The sequence below is a fragment of the Erythrolamprus reginae genome, chromosome 10 (genome assembly GCF_031021105.1).
Source record: "Erythrolamprus reginae isolate rEryReg1 chromosome 10, rEryReg1.hap1, whole genome shotgun sequence".
Lineage (NCBI taxonomy): Eukaryota > Metazoa > Chordata > Lepidosauria > Squamata > Dipsadidae > Erythrolamprus > Erythrolamprus reginae.
The window spans coordinates 5,693,089-5,717,103 of NC_091959.1; positions in this window are offsets into that span (position 1 = coordinate 5,693,089).

Sequence of the window (24,015 nt, forward strand, 5' to 3'; positions counted from 1 at the left end):
ACTCACCATACATTCATTGGGCAGTGAGTAGTGTCTAATGACCCCAAGCCTGGCGACATAGATGAGCCTTCAGACTCTTGAAAAAGATCAGGGGGAGTTGATTCCAGGGGGCCGGAGCCCCCACAGTGAAGGCTCTTCCCTTAGGTCCCGCCAAGCGACATTGTCTAGTTCATTGTTTCCCAACCTTGGCAACTTGAAGACATCTGGACTTCGCTGGCTGGGGAACTCTGGGAGTTGAAGTCCAGATATCTTCAAGTTGCCAAGGTTGGGAAACACTAGTCCAGTTGACAGGACCTGTAGAAGGCAAACACAGTGGGAACTACCGTAACCATGTGTTCTCTGGACTGTTAATTGCTTCTTAGATGCTAACACCAAAGGTCATATTAGTTATGTAAGCTACTTCCTGGAAGGAAGAACGAAGGAAGGAGAAAGAGGAGACCAGAAGGAAGCAAGAAAAGAGAGGAAATTACAGGGCCTGCCGAACACTCTCCTTAAGTAGGACGGACAAAAGAATGAAACACTATAAGCTCAATTTGCGGGTGGCAATTCTCTTCTGTCGGAATTGCAACTAAAGCTGCAAAACAGCCAAGAAGCTCTGAGCAAATCGCTCCCTATCTCTGCCCCAACCTCCAACAGATTTGAGGTGCTGGAATGAGATTTTCAGGGCTGTTCTTTTCGAGTCCCCTGGTGCATTTGATAGACCATTCTTTCTGACATGATTGCCGATTGTTCTCCTACCGGGGAAAACCCAAACCTTCCAATTTCCTAATGAAACGAAAGAGGCACCTACGCCAACAAAGGAGAAAAGGAGGATGAAAGAGAGGAGCTGAGATATACAAGACCCTCCCATCCCAGGAAAGAAGACTCGGCCCTCTCTCTTAGAAACATAGAAGATTGACGGCAGAAAAAGACCTCATGGTCCATCTAGTCTGCCCTTATACTATTTCTTGTATTTTATCTTAGGATGGATCTATGTTTATCCCAGGCATGTTTAAATTCAGTGACTGTGGATTTACCAACAGGGTCTGCTGGAAGTTTGTTCCAAGCATCTACTCCTCTTTCAGTAAAATAATATTTTCTCGTGTTGCTTCTGATCTTTCCCCCAACTAACCTCAGATTGTGTCCCCTTGTTCTTGTGTTCACTTTCCTATTAAAAACACTTCCCTCCTGAACCTTATTTAACCCTTTAATCTATTTAAATGTTTCGATCATGTCCCCCCTTTTCCTTCTGTCCTCCAGACTATACATATGGAGTTCATGAAGTCTTTCCTCATAGGTTTTACCGTTTTATGCTTAAGACCTTCCATCATTTTTGTAGCCTGTCTTTGGACCCATTCAATTTTATCAATATCTTTTTGTTGGTGAGGTCTCCAGAACTGGACACAGTCTTCCAAATGGGGTCTCACCAGTGCTCTATACGAGGGAAGCTGTTTTTGCCCTCCACAGGCATTGAATTATGGGTGTGGGCACTCACACATGTGCGATAGTGCACACCCATGCTCTTTCAGCACCGAAGGGAAAAAAGGTTCGCCATCACTGATCTAGACCCATCCTGATTAATTAGTTTTATTTATATATTGTCAAGTAAATATTGGTAATATACATAGATGTAACATTGTTTAGATGCATGAGGACAAATAAATGGAAATATTTCTTCACCCAGAGGGTCGTTGGTTTATGGAATTCCCTTCCAGAAGAGGTCGTGACAGCTGTCAGCCTGGATAGCTTCAAGGCAGGATTAGACAGATTCATGGATGCCAAGTGTATCGGTGGTTATTGAAACGGATGTCCATGTGCCGCCTCTATGTTGGTTGAGGCAGGCAGGGTTTCCTCGGGTCTCATTTGTTGGGGGTCAAGGGAAAGGGAGGGTCTTGCCTTCTCTTTCTGCTCAAGATCCCCATGGACAATTGGTGGGCTACTGTGGGATACAGAATGCCGGGCTCAATGGGCTTTGGCCTGATTCAGCAGGGCTCTTCTTATGTTCTTATGTTCTTAAGATGGGTGCTAATAAGAAGGAACTATTGGACAGGGATGGTAAGCACTTTGGTGCGCTTATGCACGCCCCTTACTGACCTCTTAGGAATCAGGTGAGGTCAACAGTGGATAGTCTAGGTAAAAAGTTAAAAAGGTAAAAGGTTTTTGGGGTTTGCATGGACCATTAGCATTTATGTATGTATGTATGTATGTATGTATGTATGTATGTATGTATGTATTGATTGATTGATTGATTGATTTGATTTGATTTGATTTGTATGCCGCCCCTCTCCGTAGACTCGGGGCGGCTAACAACAATGATAAAAACAGCATGTAACAGTCCAATCCAATACTAAAATAACTAAAAAAAACCCTTATTATAAAACCAAACATACATACAGACATACCATGCGTAAATTGTAAAGGCCTAGGGGGAAAGAATATCTCAGTTCCCCCATGCCTGATGGCAGAGGTGGGTTTTAAGAAGCTTACGAAAGGCAAGGAGGGTGGGGGCAATTCTATTCTCTGGGGGGAGTTGGTTCCAAATGGCCGGGGCCGCCACAGAGAAGGCTCTTCCCCTGGGTCCCACCAAGCAACATTGTTTAGTTGACGGGACCCGGAGGAGACCCACTCTGTGGGACCTAACTGGTCGCTGGGATTCGTGCAGTAGAAGGCGGTCCCAGAGATAATCTGGTCCGGTGCCATGAAGGGCTTTATAGGTGCTTTATAGCATGCTTTTGTTAAGAGTTTACGGGTCGTTGTATAAGATCCATAACATGCTAGACGCAACAGCTACAAAGAAAGGGAGGGAGGAAAGGAGGGATTCACCACCTCCCACTGATAGGTTATTTAAAAGCAAATGGTGCATAAGGTTGGAGAAGAGGGGAATAAAACCCACGGGCACCCTGTTCGTTAAGCGTTAATCCCAAAGGAAAACATTCCCTGATTTCTCGCTGGAGTTGATAATGAGAATCCCCAGAAATGCAAACTCACTTAGCTGCAATTCTATTATTGGTTTCCTCGGCTTAGATTTTTCAACGCAACAATCAAAGCGACGGAGTCACAAACACAACCCTAAAATTGGGGGTGGCTTGAGGATGGTTGTTGTTGTTTTAAAGGTAATTACAGTGTTGAGTTCCCTGGGACTGAAGAGGCTTGAGACAGGCTTAAGGCAACAGCTCTTTATGGTAACTACGTACAAGATACAACATAGAGCCAGGTGGACAGCTAGCCCTTTTATAGGGAGCGGTCAGATGGCTTAAGCAGTCAGGAGTGGGATTTGCGGGTGCTCCAAACTGCCCAGAATCTTACTTACGAACTTTTCTAGATAAGAACCGGGTGTTAAAGATTTTTTTTGCCTCTTCTCAAGAACCATTTTCCACTTACAAACCCGAGCCTCCGAAACTGTAACCGGAAAAGGCAGGGAGAAGCCTCCGTGGGGCCTCTCTAGGAATCTTCCGGGAGGAAACAGGGCTGGAAAAGGGAGGGAGAAGCCTCCGTGGGGCCTCTCTAGGAATCTCCTGGGAGGAAACAGGGCTGGGAAAGGCGGGGAGAAGCCTCCGTGGGGCCTCTCTAAGAATCTCCTGCAAGGAAACAAGGCTGGAAAAAATGGGGAGAAGCCTCCATGGGGCCTCTCTAGGAATCTACTGGGAGGAAACAGGGCTGGAAAAGGCGGGGAGAAGCCTCCGTGGGGCCTCTCTAAGAATCTCCTGCAAGGAAACAAGGCTGGAAAAAATGGGGAGAAGCCTCCGTGGGGCCTCTCTAGGAATCTCCTGGGAGGAAACAGGGCTGGAAAAGGCGGGGAGAAGCCTCCGTGGGGCCTCTCTAAGAATCTTCCGGGAGAAACAGGGCCGGAAAAGGCAGGAAGAAGCCTCCGTGGGGCCTCTCTAGGAATTTCCTGGGAGGAAACAAGGCCGGAATAGGTGGGAAGAAGCCTCCATGGGGCCTCTCTAGGAATCTCCTGGGAGGAAACAGGGCCTCCGCCCTCCCTGTGGTTTCCCCAATCGCATGCATTATTTGCTTTTACATTGATTCCTATGGGAAAAATTGCTTCTTCTTACAAGAACCTTAAGTTCGTAAGTAGAGGTACCACTGTACACACCTTTTGCCTGGTGCGTTGTTCCACCACTGGCTCCAGAACCAAGGAAGGACACTTCAAATGGCCCTTTCCTTCCGCCTCCAGGCCGGTGGGGAAATATCAGCCTGGATGCCCCCTGCCCACCATGAACATTTCTGCTGGTCTTTCCTAGGAGGCGGCCTGGGCTGTGTTGACTCAAACCAGATGTCCTCCTTGTTAAAACTTTCCCTTCCTCCTTCCCGAGTGCTAATAAGTCAATGTCACGTCACTCTTATTGGCTTCCAGCTCGGCAGCTCCTCCCTGGGGGGAACCTCGGGACCCGGCTGCTGTGTTTGGTAGGCAGCAGCTTCGGCTGCCTTGTCAAGCATTGACCTGCTTGCCTCTTTATGGAGCTCCAGGGAAAAAGAGGGCTCCCTCTTCCATTACACCCCATATTAAAGGTCAGGCTGAGTGAGAACTCTGTGTGCCTCAATGTACATGTTGATGTTTGAGGAAGGGAGGGAGGAAAGAGAGATGGATGGATGGAAAGAAGGGAGGGAGGAAGGAAGGAAGAGGGAGGAAAGGAAGGAGGGGAGAGAGAAGGGAGGGAGGAAGGAAGAGGGAGGGAAGGAAGAAGGGGAGAGAGATGGAAGAAGGGGGAAAGGAAAAAGAGAAGGGAGGGAGGAAGGAAGGAAGAGGGAGGGAAGGAAGGAGGGGAGAGAGATGGAAGAAGGGGGAAAGGAAAAAGAGAAGGGAGGGAGGGAGGGAGAGGGAGGGAAGGAGGGGAAAGAGGTGGAAGAAGGGAGAAAAGGAAAAAAAAGAAGGGGGAAGGAAGGAAGGAGGGAAGGAAGGAAGAGGGAGGGAGGGAGGAAAGAAGGAAAAAAGAAGGAAAAGGAGAAAGGAGAAAGAAGGGAGGGAGGGGAAAGAAGGAAGAAAAAGGGAGAGGGAGGGAGAGGAAAGGGAAAGGAAAGGAAAACCACTAACTTTGTGCTTAGGATAGGTAAGATCAGTGATTCTGAACTACAAATACCAACATCATAGAAACATAGAAACATAGAAGTCTGACGGCAGAAAATGACCTCATGGTCCATCTAGTCTGCCCTTATACTATTTCCTGTATTTTATCTTAGGATGGATATATGTTTATCCCAGGCATGTTTAAATTCAGTTCCTGTGGATTTATCTACCACGTCTGCTAGAAGTTTGTTCCAAGCATCTACTACTCTTTCAGTGAAATAATATTTTCTCACGTTGCTTTTGATCTTTCTCCCAACTAACTTCAGATTGTGTCCCCTTGTTCTTGTGTTCACTTTCCTATTAAAAACACTTCCCTCCTGAACCTTATTCAACCCTTTAACATATTTAAATGTTTCGATCATGTCCCCCCTTTTCCTTCTGTCCTCCAGACTATACAGATTGAGTTCATTAAGTCTTTCCTGATACGTTTTATGCTTAAGACCTTCCACCAATCTTGTAGCCCGTCTTTGGACCCGTTCAATTTTATCAATATCTTTTTGTAGGTGAGGTCTCCAGAACTGGACACAGTATTCCAAATGGGGTCTCACCAGCGCTCTATATAAGGGGATCACAATCTCCCTCTTCCTGCTTGTTATACCTCTAGCTATGCAGCCAAGCATCCTACTTGCTTTTCCTACTGCCCAACCACACTGCTCACCCATTTTGAGACTGTCAGAAATCACTACCCCTCAATCCTTCTCTTCTGAAGTTTTTGCTAACACAGAACTGCCAATGCAATACTCAGATTGAGGATTCCTTTTCCCCAAGTGCATTATTTTACATTTGGAAACATTAAACTGCAGTTTCCATTGCTTTGACCATGTATCTAGTAAAACTAAATCATTTACCATATTACAGACCCCTCCAGGAATATCAACCCTATTGCACACTTTAAAGTCATCGGCAAATAGGCAAACCTTCCCTACCAAACCTTCCCCTATGTCACTCACAAAGGGGGAAGGTTTGGTAGGGAAGGTTTGCCTATTTGCCGATGACTCTAAAACATCCTCCAGGTTTTCCATTTCCAAGGTACCTTATTACAGCCAGTCCTCCACTGAGCAGGTTTTATAATGATAATGATGATGATGATGATGATGATGATGATGACGATGACAACAAACACAGCAGCAACAACAACAACAACAGAGTTGGAAGGGACGATGGAGACCTTCTAGTCCTCCTGTTTGGGCAAGAGACCCTACAATATTTCAGACAGATGGTTATCCAACATCTGCTTAAAAACGTCCAGTGTTCCATTCACAACTTCTGGAGGCAAGCGGTTCCACTGATCAACCGTTCTGACTGTCAGGAAATTTCTCCTTAGATCTAAGTTATTTTTTATTTTATTTTCGTTTATTTATTTATTATTAGAGTTGGAGGGGACCTTGTAGGTCATCTAGTCCAACCCCCTTACACCACTTCGGACAGATGGCAGTCCAATTTCCTCTTGAAGGTCTCAAGTGTTGGAGGTCCCACAACCTCCGCTGGTAGGCCGTTCCACTGGTTGCTCACTCTCACCATCAGAAAATTCCTCCTTATTTCCAGGTTGAATCTCTCCTTGGTCAGCTTCCATCCATTGTTCCTTGTCTGGCCTTCAGGTGCTTTGGAAAACAGCCTGACCCACTCCTCTCTGTGGTAGCCCCCGAAATATTGGATCATTGCTATGATGTCACCCCTGGTCCTTCTTTTTGTGAGACTGGCCATGCCCAGTTCCTGTAACCTCTCTTTGTATGTTTTCCTATCCAGTCCCTAATCATCCCGGTTTCTCTCTTCTGCATTTTCTCTAGAGTTGTCAATTGCATTGACCGCCAATCAGTTTCCAGTCACAATTCAAAGTGTTGGTTATGACCTTTAAAGCCCTACATGGCAATGGACCAGATTACCTCCGGAACCGCCTGCTACCGCACAAATCCCAGCGACCGATAAGGTCCCACAGAGTTGGCCTTCTCCAGGTCCCGTCGACTAAACAATGTCGTTTGGTGGGCCCCAGGGGAAGAGCCTTCTCTGTAGCGGCCCCGGCCCTCTGGAACCAACTCCCCGCAAAGATTAGAACTGCCCCCACTCTCCCTGTCTTTCGTAAACTACTCAAGACTCATTTATACCGCCAGGCATGGGGGAGTTGAGATATTCCTTCCCCCTAGGCCATTACAAATTATGCATGGTATGTTTGTGTGTATGTTTGGTTTTATAACAGGGGTTTTTAGTTGTTTTTATTATTGGATTGTACATATTGTGTTTATTATTGTTGTTAGCCACCCTGAGTCTGCGGAGAGGGGCGGCATACAAATCCAATAAATTATTATTATTATTATTATTATTATTATTATTATTATTATTATTAAAGACAACAATGTCAATTTTAAAGGCAACATGTTTCAGAGCTGCTGTGCGCATAGAAAACACCAAAATAAAAAAACCTCCCTCTCTCTCTGCCGATAGCTAGACAGCCAGACAAACCGTGAAGAGATAAGATGAAAAGGCAACTCTGTCAAAAAATATATAAACACACTTTTCTACCTTGTTCTGAATCAATGCGTTGAGGCTCCCCGCTCTAGTGCAGACCGACATGGCCTGCAAAACTCCAACTGGCCACCGGGGGGCAGGAAAGTTCACATCCCTTGTATCCCTTTGTGGCCACCTTGTGGGTCTTTGGATGTTTGCAGCCGCGGATTGTTAGCTGTTAGATCTTACTGCAGACGGAGAAGAAAGCATCCGTTCCCGGAAAACCTTTTAAAACCTAGAAATGATCGAGATAGCGCCTGGAGCTTCCCGCTCGCAAAGCTTGTGCTGCGCCATTGAGCCGTACAACCCCCCGACAGATGAATCTATTAGCTCTGAAATCGCTCGCTGGGACGTCTTACCTCAAACCAGTCAAGAGCAAAAGGAAAAAGGATTCCGCTCTGCTTTGCTACAAGAAAAGGCCGACTTCTTTTTCTATTTTTTTGCACCTTTCCAGGCTTAAAAGCCATTTTTCCCAGTCTGATTATTTTTTAACGATGGGACATTCGGGCAGCCACCAATTCCACGGGCTGCCAAAGTTGATGTATTTCAAAGTTTACGATGCTCTCGCTTGCACCTGAGGGAAGGCACCAAGGAGGAAAAGACATGGCGCTTGTAAAGTGACAGGGATGGAAACCCTGGCAGGATTTGATTATCCTTGGGAAAGTGAGGAGCGGGGTTGGTGAAACTGACTAGTGGGGAGGGCTGTGTGTGTGTATGTGTTGGTTATGACCTATAAAGCCCTTCATGGCACCAGGCCAGATGATCTCAGGGACCGCCTTCTGCCGCACGAATCCCAGCGACCAGTTAGGTCCCACAGAGTGGGTCTTCTCCGGGTCCCGTCAACTAAACAATGTCGGTTGGCGGGGCCCAGGGGAAGAGCCTTCTCTGTGGCAGCCCCGACCCTCTGGAACCAACTCCCCCCAGAGATTAGAATAGCCCCCACCCTCCTCGCCTTTCGTAAGCTCCTCAAAACCCACCTCTGCCATCAGGCATGGGAGAACTGAGATATTCTTTCCCCCTAGGCTTCTACAATTTATGCATGGTATGTTTGTATGTATGATTGGATTTATAACAAGGGTTTTTAGCTTTTGTAGTATTGGATTTTTATATTCTGTTTTTTGTCACTGTTGTTAGCCGCCCTGAGTCCAGGGAGAGGGGCGGCATACAAATCCAATAAATGAATGAATGAATGAATAAATAAATAAATAAATGTGGGTGTTTAGTGGGTGTGTGTGGACATATGTGTGTTTATGAGAAACTGACCAGAGAACAGGAGCTGAGTTTTGCCCTAATCACATCTCCAGAAAGTATTGATTTGTAAAATGTATATAGTGAATAGAATAGAATAGAAATACAAAATAGAAATACAAAATAGTAGACTAACTAGACTAGACTAGACTAGACTAAAATAGAATAGAATAGAATAGACTCGAATAGAAATACAAAATAGAAATACAAAATAGAAATACAAAATAGAAATACAAAATAATAGACTAGACTAGACTAGACTAGACTAGAATAGAATAGAATAGAGTAGAGTAGAATAGAATAACAGACTAGGAAGGGACATTGGAGGTCATCTAGTCCAACCCCCTGCTTAGGCAGGAAACCCTACACTACTTCAATCAAATGGTTCTCCAACATCTTCTTAAAAACTTCCAGTGTTGGAGCATTCATAACTTCTGGAGGCAAGTCGTTCCACTGATAAATTAACCCATCCTTCCGAAGTGGGTAAAATGAAGATCTAGATTGTTTGGGGCAAGAGGCTGACTCTGTCAACCATTTGGAAAGGCCCCTAACGAAGACTTATATACTATAGAGCAGTACATAAGTCTAAGTGCTATTCCTTCCTTCCTTCCTTCCTTCCTTCCTCTTCCTTCCTTCCTTCCTTCCACCCTTCCCCTTCCTTCCTTCCTTCCCCCCTTCCCCTTCCTTCCTTCCTTCCCACTTATCTACCCTACCCTACCTATCTACCTACCTTCCTTTCTGTTAGAATGCAATATCACAGGCTAACTCTGCCAACTGCCAGCAGTTCAATCCTGATCCGCTCAAGGTCGACTCAGCCTTCCATCCTTCCGAGGTGGGTCAAATGAGGACCTAGATTGTTGAGGGTGATATGCTGACTCCGTCAACCGCTTAGAAGGGGCTGGAACGAAGCACTGTAAATCGCTATGTAAGTCTAAGGCCTATTGCTAGTGCTAACAAACGTCTCGCGACCACAAAAACTTTGGGCTCCATCGCGAGTCGTACGTCGAGGACGTCCGGCGGATATAATTTGTCTCCTAATGCCGATATTCCCCCGCGAGGGATAAGGAGCTGCAACCTCAAATGGCTCCTTTCATGTTATCCAATTACCACTCTGGCTGGCTGCCCAACGAGCCTCCTTCTCCACTCGTGTCCTTCAAATTTCATGTTGTTGCCTTTTCGGCTGTTGTTTTCATTCGATTTCCAGGGTGTTTTTTCCCCCCCGTCTCCTGCAGGGCCCCCATCTTCTTTCCATTGGCTGTGCCATCCCGCGTGTGTGTAATCTCTCGCCAGCCTGGCTGTCGAGAGGAGATAGAAGGCGTCGGGTTCGGCTTTGGGCTTTCATCACCAAAACCAGTGGGGTTCCCTCCACGCGGTGGAAGGGAAGCTGACCCAAAGCGTTCACCTTCTCGAGGGGGGAATCCTTCTGCTTTGGGCTGATTAGCTGCCGGCCTCTGTCTTGAGGGACGTCTGTCTTGGCTAGCTTGGCCACGAAACAAGGAGCAACGGGGGTTCTCCCTTCATCCTGGACCAAGTCTCGGGGACTTCAGAGAGGCCCAATTTTGGCCCCGTCTGATCTCCCCAGGCCGCCTTCCCAGCTTTCTGATCTGGCGTCCTTTGGCAGCTGTTCCCAGGGAAGCCAAAGAGATGCGGCGGTTTGCATTTCAAGGTTGGCACTCCAGATAAAAAGCCAGAGAGATTCGGATGGGGAGCAGACGACATATTGTAGTGGGCACGGATCTGTTTTTGGATTTATCTTTTCCGATTTGCAATAAGCCACCCATTCCCTTCCGGCACTCTTCCTCCTCCTCCTCTTCCTCCTCCTCCTCTTCTTCCTCCTCCTCTTCTTCCTCCTCTTCCTCCTCCTCGTCCTCTTCCTCCTCTTCCTCCTCCTCCTCCTCTTCTTCTTCCTCCTCCTCTTCCTCCTCCTCCTCCTCTTCCCACTCCTCCTCCTCTTCCTCCTCCTCCTCTTCTTCTTCCTCCTCCTCCTCTTCCCCCTCCTCCTCCTCTTCCTCCTCTTCCTCCTCCTCCTCCTCCTCCTCTTCTTCTTCCTCCTCCTCCTCTTCCTCCTCCTCCTCCTCTTCCCACTCCTCCTCCTCTTCCTCCTCCTCCTCTTCTTCTTCCTCTTTCTTCTCCTCCTCCTCCTCCCCCCGAGCCATTGATTGTCTAGTGTGTTTGTTGATTGAATGGTCATGTATGTATCTTAATTGGTTCTTTAGGGTTTTTTTTAGTTGTAACTGAATTTTAATTATTTGCATTTCGATATATATTTAGTCTTTTTTATATGTTGTAAGCTGCCCAAGTCCTTGGAGAGGGCAGCATATAAATCCAATGAATTTAAACTTAAACTTACACCTCTCCTCCTCCTCTTCCATCTCTTCTCCTCCTCCTCCTCTTCCATCTCTCTTCCTCCTCTTTTTTCATTTCTCCAGCTCATCCTTTTCCATCTCTTCTTCTTCTCTTCCTCCTCATCCTCCCTCATTTTCCAACTCTCCTCCTCCTCCTTCTCTTCCTCCTCTTCCATCTCTCCTCCTCCACCTTTTTCATCTCTCCTCCTCCTCCTCCCTCCTCTTCCATCTCTCCTCCTCCTCCTCCTCCTTTTTCATTTCTCCAGCTCCTCCTTTTCCATCTCTTCCTCCTCCTCCTCCTCCATCGTCTTCCAACTTTTCTCATCTTCCTTCCTTTCCTCCTTTTCCATCTCTCCTCCTTCTCCTCCTCCTATCCCACCTGTCCTCCACGCCCACAGCATGGTAGTAAAAAATTTTGCAGCCCTTCATTGGTCCATAATAACTGGGCTCAGTAGGTCAGTGGTGAACTCTCTCATTTGTCCCAGTTACCAAGACTGAGAGACTCCAGGAACAAACAGACCAGAACACATCCTCTCCAGCAGCCACTACCCAGATAAGCAGGGATTAACACCAGACAAACAACCAGGCGGAAAATAATACCCTAATCAAGGAACTATCAAGGGAAAGAAGAAAAAAACCACACCCCACCAAAACTGGAAGAGCAAGCTACTGTATAATGTATAAATGGAGCAAACCCCACAATTTCTCACACTGATGATATTACCAGTTGAATAATGAAACATTTGCAAGCAAACCAACCAGCTCGGAGAACACCAAAGTCTCCACAGTTAAACTCATATATATATATATATATATATATATATATATATATATATATATATATATATATATATATATATATATCACATGTTTTTGCTGAATTTGAAAATTAAGGGAGACTAGGATAGATCTATTTCGGCCTTATTTTGGCCTCATCAGCTAGCCATACCCTCACTGGGAATATATATATAAACTATATTTACAGCAGCACGAAGCTTACAACTTCAGCCTGATGATGGTGAATGTGATTTCACCGAAACGTCGCATAGACACTCAAAATATTACACGGGGCAAAATTTCTGGCGACGTTTCAACCAGGTCCCACTCATCATCTTCAGGCTGGTAATCCACAACCATTAACTAATCAGCATACCTCAGTTACATCAACGACCCCAGGTGTTACCCCACTGACTCACCAGGAAGTTTCCACACAGCAGGCAATTGCTGAGCCATCAAACCACACCCAGCCACCAGTATTTATAGAAGGAAGGCAGCTCAGGTCTCACTGTGTTCGCCCTAGAACAAGGACAGAAACACCAGCCTGAAGATGACGAGTGGGACCTCGTCGAAACGCCACCAGAAATTTCTGAATCTTACACGGGAAGAAACCCGAATATACCAAGACCGTCATATATATATACGTGAAATCATGTCTATGCGACGTTTCGGTGAAATCACATTCACCATCTTCAGGCTGGAGTTCCAATCTTTGTGTTGTTGTAAATGGAATATTCCATTTACAACAACACAAAGATTGGAACTCCAGCCTGAAGATGGTGAATGTGATTTCACCGAAACGTCGCATAGACATGCAAAACATTACACAGGGCAAAACCCGAACTCAGAACAATCTACATACATATACCCGTGAAAATTTACGAAAACATATATATATATATATATATACACACACACACACACACACATATACATACATACATACATACATACATACATACATACATACATACATATGGGGCAGTGATTTCTGACAGTCTCAAAATGGGTGAACAGTGCAGTCAGGCGGTAGGGAAAGCAAGTAGGATGCTTGGCTGCATAGCTAGAGGTATAACAAGCAGGAAGAGGGAGATTATGATCCCGCTATATAGAGCGCTGGTGAGACCACATTTGGAGTACGGTGTTCAGTTCTGGAGACCTCACCTACAAAAAGATATTGACAAAATTGAACGGGTCCAAAGACGGGCTACAAGAATGGTGGAAGGTCTTAAGCATAAAACGTATCAGGAAAGACTTAGTGAACTCAATCTGTATAGTCTGGAGGACAGAAGGAAAAGGGGGGACATGATCGAAACATTTAAATATATTAAAGGGTTAAACAAGGTCCAGGAGGGAAGTGTTTTTAAAAGGAAAGTGAACACAAGAACAAGGGGACACAATCTGAAGTTAGTTGGGGGAAAGATCAAAAGCAACATGAGAAAATATTATTTTACTGAAAGAGTAGTAGATCCTTGGAACAAACTTCCAGCAGACGTTGTAGATAAATCCACAGTAACTGAATTTAAACATGCCTGGGATAAACATATATCCATCCTAAGATAAAATACAGGAAATAGTATAAGGGCAGACTAGATGGACCAGGAGGTCTTTTTCTGCCGTCAGATTTCTATGTTTCTATGTTTCTATGTTTTCGCAGATTTTCGTAGAGAATATATATATATTCTCTTCTACTGATTCCAGGAAATGTAATCCAGCCACATGCGGAGGCTAAAATTTCCCTAGCCTAGCCATTTCCATCTACCCAGGAATAAATTTCATCAAGCTCAGTATGGTTTTCCCCCCCTGAACATTCATGTACAGAGTTACGCTTTGCAGAAACATCTGTTCTTAATACACAGCCAGCGCTTTGCAACATCTAGCTGGGTTTTGCATTAATGTTTTGAAAATTTGCAAAGAGACAGAACGATAGTCTTTTAGGATGAACCCCTTAGCAATAGGTTGAAGCTACCGTCACCGTACATACCCCTTATCTACTAGACTAGGCTTTTTTCAGCCTTTCAGTCAAGGTAGAAACCTCAAGAACAAATTGGGTGGAGAAACAAAATAAAACTCAGAATATCAAGAAAATATTTAAGGAAATCCTTCTCGCAATTCGGAAGATCCCTTTGCAACCTGGAAAAGTCTGGCTGTTCTCCCAGAGTGGAGGCAAAGTGGCTGTAATCCTTTGGTCAGATTTTTACTTTATATTTAGAGTGTGCTGACCCGACAAATGCTGAAATAGTTGTCGGCGTGTGTTTCTGGTATTTTACATCATGATTTTGCCTACTTTTGTGGCTTTCGAATGTGAACTGCCCTGTGGAGTCAACAAGGCATCAACATTGAATGAAATCAAACATGGACACACATATCTCCGGGACCGCCTTCTGCCGCACGAATCCCAGCGACTGATTAGGTCCCACAGAGTGGGCCTTCTCCGGGTCCCGTCAACCAAACAATGTCGGTTGGCGGGCCCCAGGGGAAGAGCCTTCGCTGTGGCGGCCCCGACTCTCTGGAACCAGCTCCCCCCAGAGATTATAACTGCCCCTACCCTCCTTGTCTTTCGTAAACTCCTTAAAACCCACCTTTGTCGTCAGGCATGGGGGAACTGAGATATGTCCCCTGGGCCTATACAATTTATGTATGGTATGCTTGTATGTATGTTTGCTTAATAATGAGGTTTTTTAAATACTTTAAATTGTAAATTGTTAGATTTGTCATGAACTGTTTTATTGTGTTGTGAGCCGCCCCGAGTCTACGGAGAGGGGCGGCATACAAATCTAATAAATAAAATAAATAAATAAAATAAAATACACATGTCGTTTAGTTTTTAAATATGATAGGGTTTTTATATGCTTCTTTTTAAATATTAGATTTGTTTAGCTATAATATTGTTTTTTATTATTGTTGTGAGCCAGAGAGGGGCGGCATACAAATCTAATAAATTATTATTATTATTATTATTATTATTATTATTATTATTATTATTATTATGTCAGTACAACACAGCAAACGAGATCACTCTGCTGGATTTTGTATTTCATCACCAGTCGAACGCTTCCCAAGCACCCAGGACTGTGTGATGTAGCAGTGAATTATGTTTGTCGATCCCAGTGAAGCAGCCTTTTGCAATTGACAGATGGAGATTTTGTCAATTCCGATGGTTTTCAAATGTCCACTGAGATCCTTTGGCACTGCGCCCAGCGTGCCAAGTACCACTGGGACCACTTTCACTGGCTTATGCCAGAGTCGTTGCAGCTCAATTTTTAGATATTCATATTTCACTAATTTCTCTAGCTGCTTCTCCTCAATTCTGCTGTCTCCTGGGATTGCGATGTCGATGATCCATACTTTCTTTTTCTCCACGATCACAATGTCTGGTGTGTTATGCTTCAGAATTGGGTCAGTCGGAAGTCGGAAGTCCCACAGTAGTTTTGCTTGCTCATTTTTGACCACTTTTTCGGGCTTATGATCCCACCAGTTCTTTGCCACTGGTAAATGGTAACAAGTTCCAGTGGATCATCTGTGCCACAGCATCATGTCTATGCTTGTAGTCAGTCTGTGCAATCTTTTTGCAGCAGCTGAATATGTGATCGATTGTTTCATCTGTTTCTTTACAGAGTCTGCACTTTGGATCGTCTGTTGATTTTTCAATTCTGGCTTTGACAGCATTTGTTCTAATGGCCTGTTCTTGTGCCGCCAGTATTAGTCCTTCTGTCTCCTTTTTGAGTGTTCCACTTGTAAGCCATGACCAGGTCTTTTCTTTATCCACTTTGCCTTCAATCTTCTCCAAGAACTTCTCCAAGAACTGTCCATGCAATGCTTTGTTCCGCCAACTGTCCATACGACATTGAGTTACATTTTTTCTGTACTGGTCCTTAGTTTGCTTCACCTTGAGAAGCTTCCTATTCTTATTCTTATTCCTATTCTTATTCTTATTCTTATTCTTATTCTTATTCTTATTCTTATTCTTATTCTTATTCTTATTCTTATTCTTATTCTTATTCTTATTCTTATTCTTATTCTTATTCTTATTCTTATTCTTATTCTTATTCTTATTCTTATTCTTATTCTTATTCATTATTATTATTATTATTATTATTATTATTATTATTATTATTATTATTATTATTATTATTATTATTATTATTCCCGTCTCTAAAATCGGCAGGAATTCTTGAAGTTACTTGCACCAGAATTTGAAACAGAAATCCAAAGCACAAAACCTTGTACAGCGACAGCACCCAATTTTTTTTAAAAAATAACTAGAATCAGCTCTTGTGGAGTTTTAGGAACAGGAAGCATGTTGATGGGCTTTTAAAGTAAGCACAGATGTGCAGCAATGCTAGGGAGCATTTGACTGTTGATGTTCATTATTCCATTCTGTGGTGAAACCCTCCTCATATAACCAGATGGGCATGATTTCGAAGTGAGCAAACACAACACACAGAGGTGGGGGTGGGGAAGGAGCTTATTCTGAAGTCCTGATCAAAAACATTGGGGATGCCCTTCTTTTTAAAAAAAAAAAAGAGAGAGAAGGAGAGGATAAGCTATTCCAGAGGATTATTGAATGGTCTGGGACAGGGGTAGGCAAAGTTGGCTCCTCTATGACATGTGGACTTCAGCTCCCAGAATTCCTGAGCTTGCTTGATTGGCTCTGGAATTCTGGGAGTCGAAGTCCACAAGTCATAGAAGAGCCAACTTTGCCTACCCCTGGTCTGCCATCAAGGGTCCCCCTAAAACATGAATAATAAAGTAACGGACACACACACAAACACACACACTTTTGGCACGCGAACCAAACATGGTTCGCCATCACTGCCCTATGCCATTTCAGACAAATAGCTGACCAAAACTCTTCTTAAACTTCCAGTGTTGGAGCATTCACAACTTTGGAAGGCAAATGTCAGGGTTCCACATAATAGACCCACAGCAAGCAAAACTCCGAGGTAGGTAGATTCCTCAAAGAAAAGCTTTTTTTGGAAATATCATAGGGGAACAGATCTGGTGAAAACCAAATCTGAACACCTCCTAGTCCTTCTTTTCATGAATGGAATTGAAGAGAAGAGAAGAGAAGAGAATTTTATTGGCCAAGTATGATTGGACACATTTTTTTTATTTATTATTTATTCATTTGTCCAATACACAATACATATGGAAGAGAATAGACATGAAGTAATATATATAAAGATAATGTGTAAAAATAGAGGAGAAGATATATGAAAGGAAGAAAATATATATGATATATGAGATAAAGGAAAGACAATTGGACAGGGGACGAAAGGCACACTAATGCACTTATGTACGCCTCTTACTGACCTCTTAGGAACCTGGAGAGGTCAATCGTGGATAGTTTAAAGGAGAAATGTTGGGGGTTAGGGGTTGACACTATTGAGTCCGGTAATGAGTTCCACGCTTCGACAACTCGATTGTTAAAGTCATATTTTTACAGTCATGTTTGGAGCGGTTAATATTAAGTTTGAATCTGTTGCGTGCTCTTGTGTTGTTGCGATTGAAGCTGAAGTAATCATTGACCGGTAGGATGTTGCAACATATGATCTTGTGGGCAATAATCGTGTTTTAGGCGCCGTAGTTCTAAGCTTTCAAGACCCAGGATTGTTAGTCTATTTTTGTAGGGTATTCTGTTTCGAGTGGAGGCGTGAAGGGCTCTTCTGGTGAAATATCTTTGGACGTTTTCAAGGGTGTTGATGTCCGAGATGTGGTATGGGTTCCAGACAGATGAACTGTATTCAAGGATGGGTCTGGCAAACGTTTTGTAGGCTCTTGTGAATAGTGTGAGATTGCCGGAGCAGAAGCTACATAAGGAATTTGTCTTTGGTGCATCTGCTCTCAGTGTACATAAAAGAAAAAATTAATTCATCAAGAATCATAAGGTACAACACAATAATAACCCAGTTACAAATAAGCAATCCAATCATATTAGGAACCAGTCAATATAAATCGTAAGGATACAAGCAGCAAAGTGACAGTCCTGCAGTCCTTAGTGGGTGGAGGTGGGTGTTGTTTTTAGCCTCCAACAACAACAGTTGTACAAGAAATCCAACAAGCCCCATGGAACAACAGCTGAAGTCCCAAGTGCCTTATTTAAAGTCAGGAATGTCTTCCTTTCCTCCGATACCCACGGAGAGAGGGCGAAACCAAAGGTGAGCACAAGTCTCGGCAGGGAATGTAAATGGAGGAAAGGGAGGTTTCTTTTCCCCAACTTAATTGAATTTCCTTGGGATATTTAGATTTTACCCTTTCCTTCCTCAAGATTGAACAAGACACAGAGGGTTTTGCTTTTTCCTCAAACAGCCCAGGGCCTGCTGCTAATGCTGAATTCTCTCACGTCTCCTCCAAGATTTCAAGATAAATGGAAACATTGAGGGATGGATCAAGTTCTCCAACTGTAGCTTAGCACTCGGCTGCTGTATCAGCCATTTAAAGAGGGATCTAGTTAGGAGATAGTATTTTTTTTAAAACCCTCCCTCCTAGGTTTTTTAAAAAATTAATTCATTATATGAAGCTAACAGAAAATCGCTTTCGGTATAACTCCTCCACTCGAAACAGAATATCCTACGAAAATAGACTAACAATCCTGGGTCTAGAAAGCCTAGAACTACGGCGCCTAAAACACGATTTGAGTATTGCCCACAAGATCATATGCTGCAACGTCCTACCGGTCAATGACTACTTCAGCTTCATCCGCAATAACACAAGAGCACGCAACAGATTCAAACTTAACACGAACCGCGCCAAACTTGACTGTAAAAAATATGATTTCAACAATCGAGTTATCGAAGCGTGGAACTCATTGCCGGACTCAATTGTGTCAACCCCTAACCCCCAACACTTCTCCCTTAGACTCTCCACGATTGACCTCTCCAGGTTCCTAAGAGGCCAGTAATGGGCGTAAATAAGTGCACTGGTGTGCCTTTCGTCCCCTGTCCAATTGTCTTTCTTTTCTTTCACCTATCTTATATATCTCTTCCTTTCATATATCCTCTCCTCTAAGTTCACTTTCACCCTCTTTTAGATTTTATCATATGTCTATATTGCTTTTCTTACTGTTGTGAGCCGCCCCAAGTCTTCGGAGAGGGGCGGCATACAAATCTAATAAATAATAATAATAATAATAATAATAATAATAATAATAATAATAATAATAATAATAATGAAACTCCTTAAAGCACATTAATGATATGGAAATTTGGCATATGTATCTGGTTGGATATTGGTATCGTGTTTTTATTATTTACATATGTTTTATCTTAAGGTGGAGAAAAATTTATAAAAAATTATACACACACCCCACCCCAACCCCCACCCCCTCCAGCTCATCTCAGGAAGGAAGCATTTCGGCTCCTTCAAAGGGATTCTGCTTTGGTGTCCTTAACTAGCTAAAAAGGAGGGTGGGGAATTCTTCTGACGGTTTCCAAGGTTTCGCATCTTTCCCCAAAGGGGTGTTAAAGATAAGCTCCTGAAATCTATGTCGTTTTCGCTTCCTTGATCTGGCCCAGCTGGGTGGGGCTTAACAGGCTGGCACTAATGAGCGCAGGCAGGATTGGAAATTGCCATGGGCCCAGGGGGGCAGGATTCAACTTTGCATCCAACTTCCTCGGTCTCTTTCCAAGGTAAATCTTTCTCAACCTTAGCAACTTTCTGCAACCCAACAAGACCGGCACAGACTTCAGAGGAGAATCGGAACTGAAGGAAACAATTGGTACTAACCTGCCTTCCATGGAGGAGCTGTGTATTGCATGAGTCGTCTGTCTGTCTGTCTGTCTGTCTGTCTGTCTGTCTGTCAGTCTGTCTGTCTGTCTATCCTCCCTCCCTCCCTCCCTCCCTCCATCCATCCATCCATCCATCCCTCCATCCCTCCATCCATCCATCCATCCATCCATCCATCCATCCATCCATCCATCTATCTATCTATCTATCTATCTATCTATCTATCTATCTATCTATTGGATTTATTGGATTTATATGCCGCCCCTCTCCGAGGAGTCATGGCTGCTTACAACATATAAAAAGAAACAATAGAATACAGTAAGCTAAACCCAATTAATTAAAACTAAATAAACTAATCTAAAATCCCCAATTATATTAAAAATCAATCATACCCATTCAGACAACAACCATACATAACGTTTACTGACCCTTCGCATTCTGGACATAAGTTGTTTCAACTCCTACCCTCAAAACGGCACTATAGAGCATCTGCCTGCCTGCCTACCTAGCTACTTTGGGTTGGAAAACATTCTTCACAGAGAGAAACAACGAAAGAGCTTGCGAGCCGATAAGAGGTGGGAACATCCTTAGCACCTGGTTAGGGCTGGAAAGAAACTTATTCGGAGCAAGTTTGAGCATTGAAAAAACCCTACAAAGGCTTAGGGCTTGGAAAACATTCTTTGCAGAGAGTAACAATGAAAGAGCCTGCAAAGGTAAGAGCTGGGAAGATCGTTAGCAGCTACTTAGGGCTGGAAAACCAAAAAGTTACATTCAGAGTATAAGAAGCACCCAAATTATCCGCCTCCTTTAGGGAGGAAACAGGTATGTCTTATACTCCAAAAAATACGGTAATTCCTATATTTCCCTAGGTATATTAATTGCTAGCTTATTGCTGTCTCCATGGAAGAGTTTTTAATGTGTGTGAGTGAAGAGATGGAGAAGTCCGATGGACATGACACAAAGAGGAGCCATGCACACTCTCCGTCAACACAACTCCCATCCGCCTGCTTGCGGCAGGCAGCTGCTGCCACCGATTCCACCTGCATTGGTGAGATACGGTCACAAGGAAACCGACGCCATTCGCTCTCTTCTCCCCCACCATCCCACAACAACTGGCTGCCCTTGGGTTCCTCCATCGCCAGCTCTGTGTAGCCGCTTTAAGATAAGGACATGCCAGTTCCATTGATGATACCCAGTTATACATCTCCATCCCATGCCAATTCATGCCGGTGCCTGGAAGCTGTAAGGTCTGGATGGAAGCCTGCAAGGTTTGGAAGCCAACAGGGTGGAAGTCATGTGCCGGTGCCTGGAGGCTGTTGGGGCCTGGATGGGTGTCAACAGACTCAAACTCGACCCTGATAAGACGGAGTGGCTGTGGGTTTTGCCTCCCAAGGACAATTCCATCTGTCCATCCATTACCCTGGGGGGAGAATCATTGACCCCCTCAGAGAGGGTCCGCAACTTGGGCGTCCTCCTCGATCCACAGCTCACATTAGAGAAACATCTTTCAGCTGTGGCGAGGGGGGCGTTTGCCCAGGTTCGCCTGGTGCACCAGTTGCGGCCCTATTTGGACCGGGAGTCACTGCTCACAGTCACTCACGCCCTCATCACCTCGAGGCTCGACTACTATAACGCTCTCTACATGGGGCTACCTTTGAAAAGTGTTCGGAAACTTCAGATCGTGCAGAATGCAGCTGCGAGAGCTATCATGGGCTTCGTTAAATACGCCTATGTCACACTAACACTCCGCAGTCTGCATTGGTTGCCGATCAGTTTCCGGTCACAATTCAAAGTGTTGGTTATGACCTATAAAGCCCCTTCATGGCACCGGACCAGAATATCTCCGGGACCGCCTTCTGCCGCACGAATCCCAGCGACCAGTTAGGTCCCACATAGTTGGCCTTCTCCGGTCCCGTCAACTAAACAATGTCGTTTGGCGGGACCCAGGGGAAGAGCCTTCTCTGTGGGGGCCCCAACCCTTTGGAACCAACTCCCCCCAGATATCAGAGTTGCCCCCACCCTCCTAGCCTTTCGTAAGCTCCTTAAAACCCACCTCTGTCGCCAGGCATGGGGGAATTGATACTTTCCCCTCCCCCTAGGCTCATAAAATTTATGCATGGTATGTCAGTATGTATGATTGGTTTTTAAATTGGGGGTTTAAATTAACTTAAATATTAGATTTGTTTACATTGTATTATTATTATTGCTGTGAGCCACCCCGAGTCTGCGGAGAGGGGCGGCATACAAATCTGATTAATAAATAAATAAATAAAATAAACAGACTCAAGCTCAACCCAGACAAGACCGAGTGGCTTTGGGCATTCCCTCCAAAGGACTGTTCCATCTGTCCATCCATTGTCCTGTGAGGGGGAGGGAATCTCTGATCCCCTCAGAGAGGGTCCGCAACTTGGGTGTTCTCTTGGACCCACAGCTGAGCCTCGATTACCATCTTTCAGCTGTGGCCAGGGGGACCTTTGCCCAGGTTCTCCTGATATACCAGTTGGACCAAGAGGCTTTGCGCACAGTGACTCAGGCTCCCATTAACTCCGGTCTTGATTACTGCAATGTGCTCTACATGGGGCTGCCCTTGAAGAGTGTTCGGAGACTGCAAATAATCCACAATGCAACCGTGCGAGCCGTTGGGAACATTGTTAGCACCTGGTTAGGGCTGGAAAGGAATTCGGAGCAAGTTAGAGCAATGAAAAAACGATGCAAAGGCTTAGGGCTTGGAAAACATTCTTTGCAGAGAGTAACAATGAAAGAGCCTGCAAGGTAAGAGCTGGAAGATCGTTAGCAGCTGTTGTGGTTAGCTCTGGCCCAGCTCCTGCCCCAAGGACTGTGGATGTGGGGGAGACATCCACATGCTGCAGGCCTGTTTTGCCCCTCCCTCGGTGGCATCTGATGATGAAGGCTCCTCTGACCAAGAAGACATGAGTGACAGGGAGGAGGAGAGTGGGGCAGACAGCTCAGAAGGAGATCAATTATCTAGCTCCTCCTTGGATTCGGAACACGAGTTAATGATACAGCCACGCATGCGGAGAGCAATGCATAGGCAACAACAACTAAGAGATTATTATCAAAGAAAATGAGGCCACCTGTGGTTGGGTGGGGCTGTGGTCATTAGTGAGGTTGCTATAAAGAGCAGCCTGTGGGTTTGGCCATTGTGGAGGATTATCTGATCGTTGTGTTTCATGACTGCTTTATTGACTTTGACCTTTTGTGTGCTGATTTTTCCCCCGCTTTGAAACTAAACCAGAGTAAAGTGTGTTTCACTTTGTGAAAGAAGAAGGACTGTGAATTGCCTCACAGCTGCAAGCTAAGTATCACAGAACTGATAAGGCACTTGTACAAATTACCAGTTTGTTTGGAGACGAGGGCTCTTTGCTATACCAAAAGAGGGCTTTGTTTATGTGAATTTTCATTATAAAGAACATTGTTTTGAATTTTCAAACGTGTGTGTGTCTGAAATTTGTACCTGTGAATTTTTGGGAGGATTCTACCAGAGAGCCCGACAGAACAGCAGCTACTTAGGACTGGGGGGGAAAAGCTACATTCAGAGTATAAGATGCGCCCTAATTATCAGTTTCTTATACTCCAAAAAATACGGTAATTCTTATACTTTCCTAGGTATATTAACCTTGAACCCCGTCTGGAAACCAATTGGCAGCCAATGCAGTCCGCGGAGTGCTGGAGAAGCAAGGGCATACCTTGGAGGCCCATGACGGCTCGCGCGGCTGCATTCTGCACGATTTGTAGTTTCCGAACACTTTTCAGAGGTAGCCCCATGTAGAGAGCATTGCAGTAGTCGAACCTACCCTCACCCCCGTGGGAGAACATTTCTCCCAGCATAAGCCAGACGTAATTTTGCTTCAAGGGCTTGGCTCCTGTGCCGAGATTTCAAGGAATCCGCTTAAATGGAGATTCTCCTTGGAGACGTCTCCTGTAGGACAATTAAAAAGGGTCCCTGTTTGATGAGGCGTCTCTGGTGCAGCTGCTACTCGAGAGAGAGGATATTTTGGGGGCGAGGGTGGAAAGCGGACGAGTGGGAAGAACATTTGTGCATGTACCGGCGGCGGTCGGAGAGGCAGCTTCTTGGCAAAAACCACTAAGGATCCCTCAGTGACTGACTCTGTAATGAACCTTCCGAAAGGCTGTTCAATCTGCTGTTTGTTTCTTAGTCGGGAAAGGGGAGAACTTGGCCTTCCCCCAGGGCTGGAGTGGAGGAACGGAGCCGTAAATCATGCAATTTGCAAGGCCAGCCATGAAGAAACCAGGCTTAGAAGGGAGAGAGAGAGAGAGAGAGAGAGGGAGAGATCATTTCCGAAGCAAGGACATGCAGGGTAATAGCAAACACGGAGGGGATGGGCA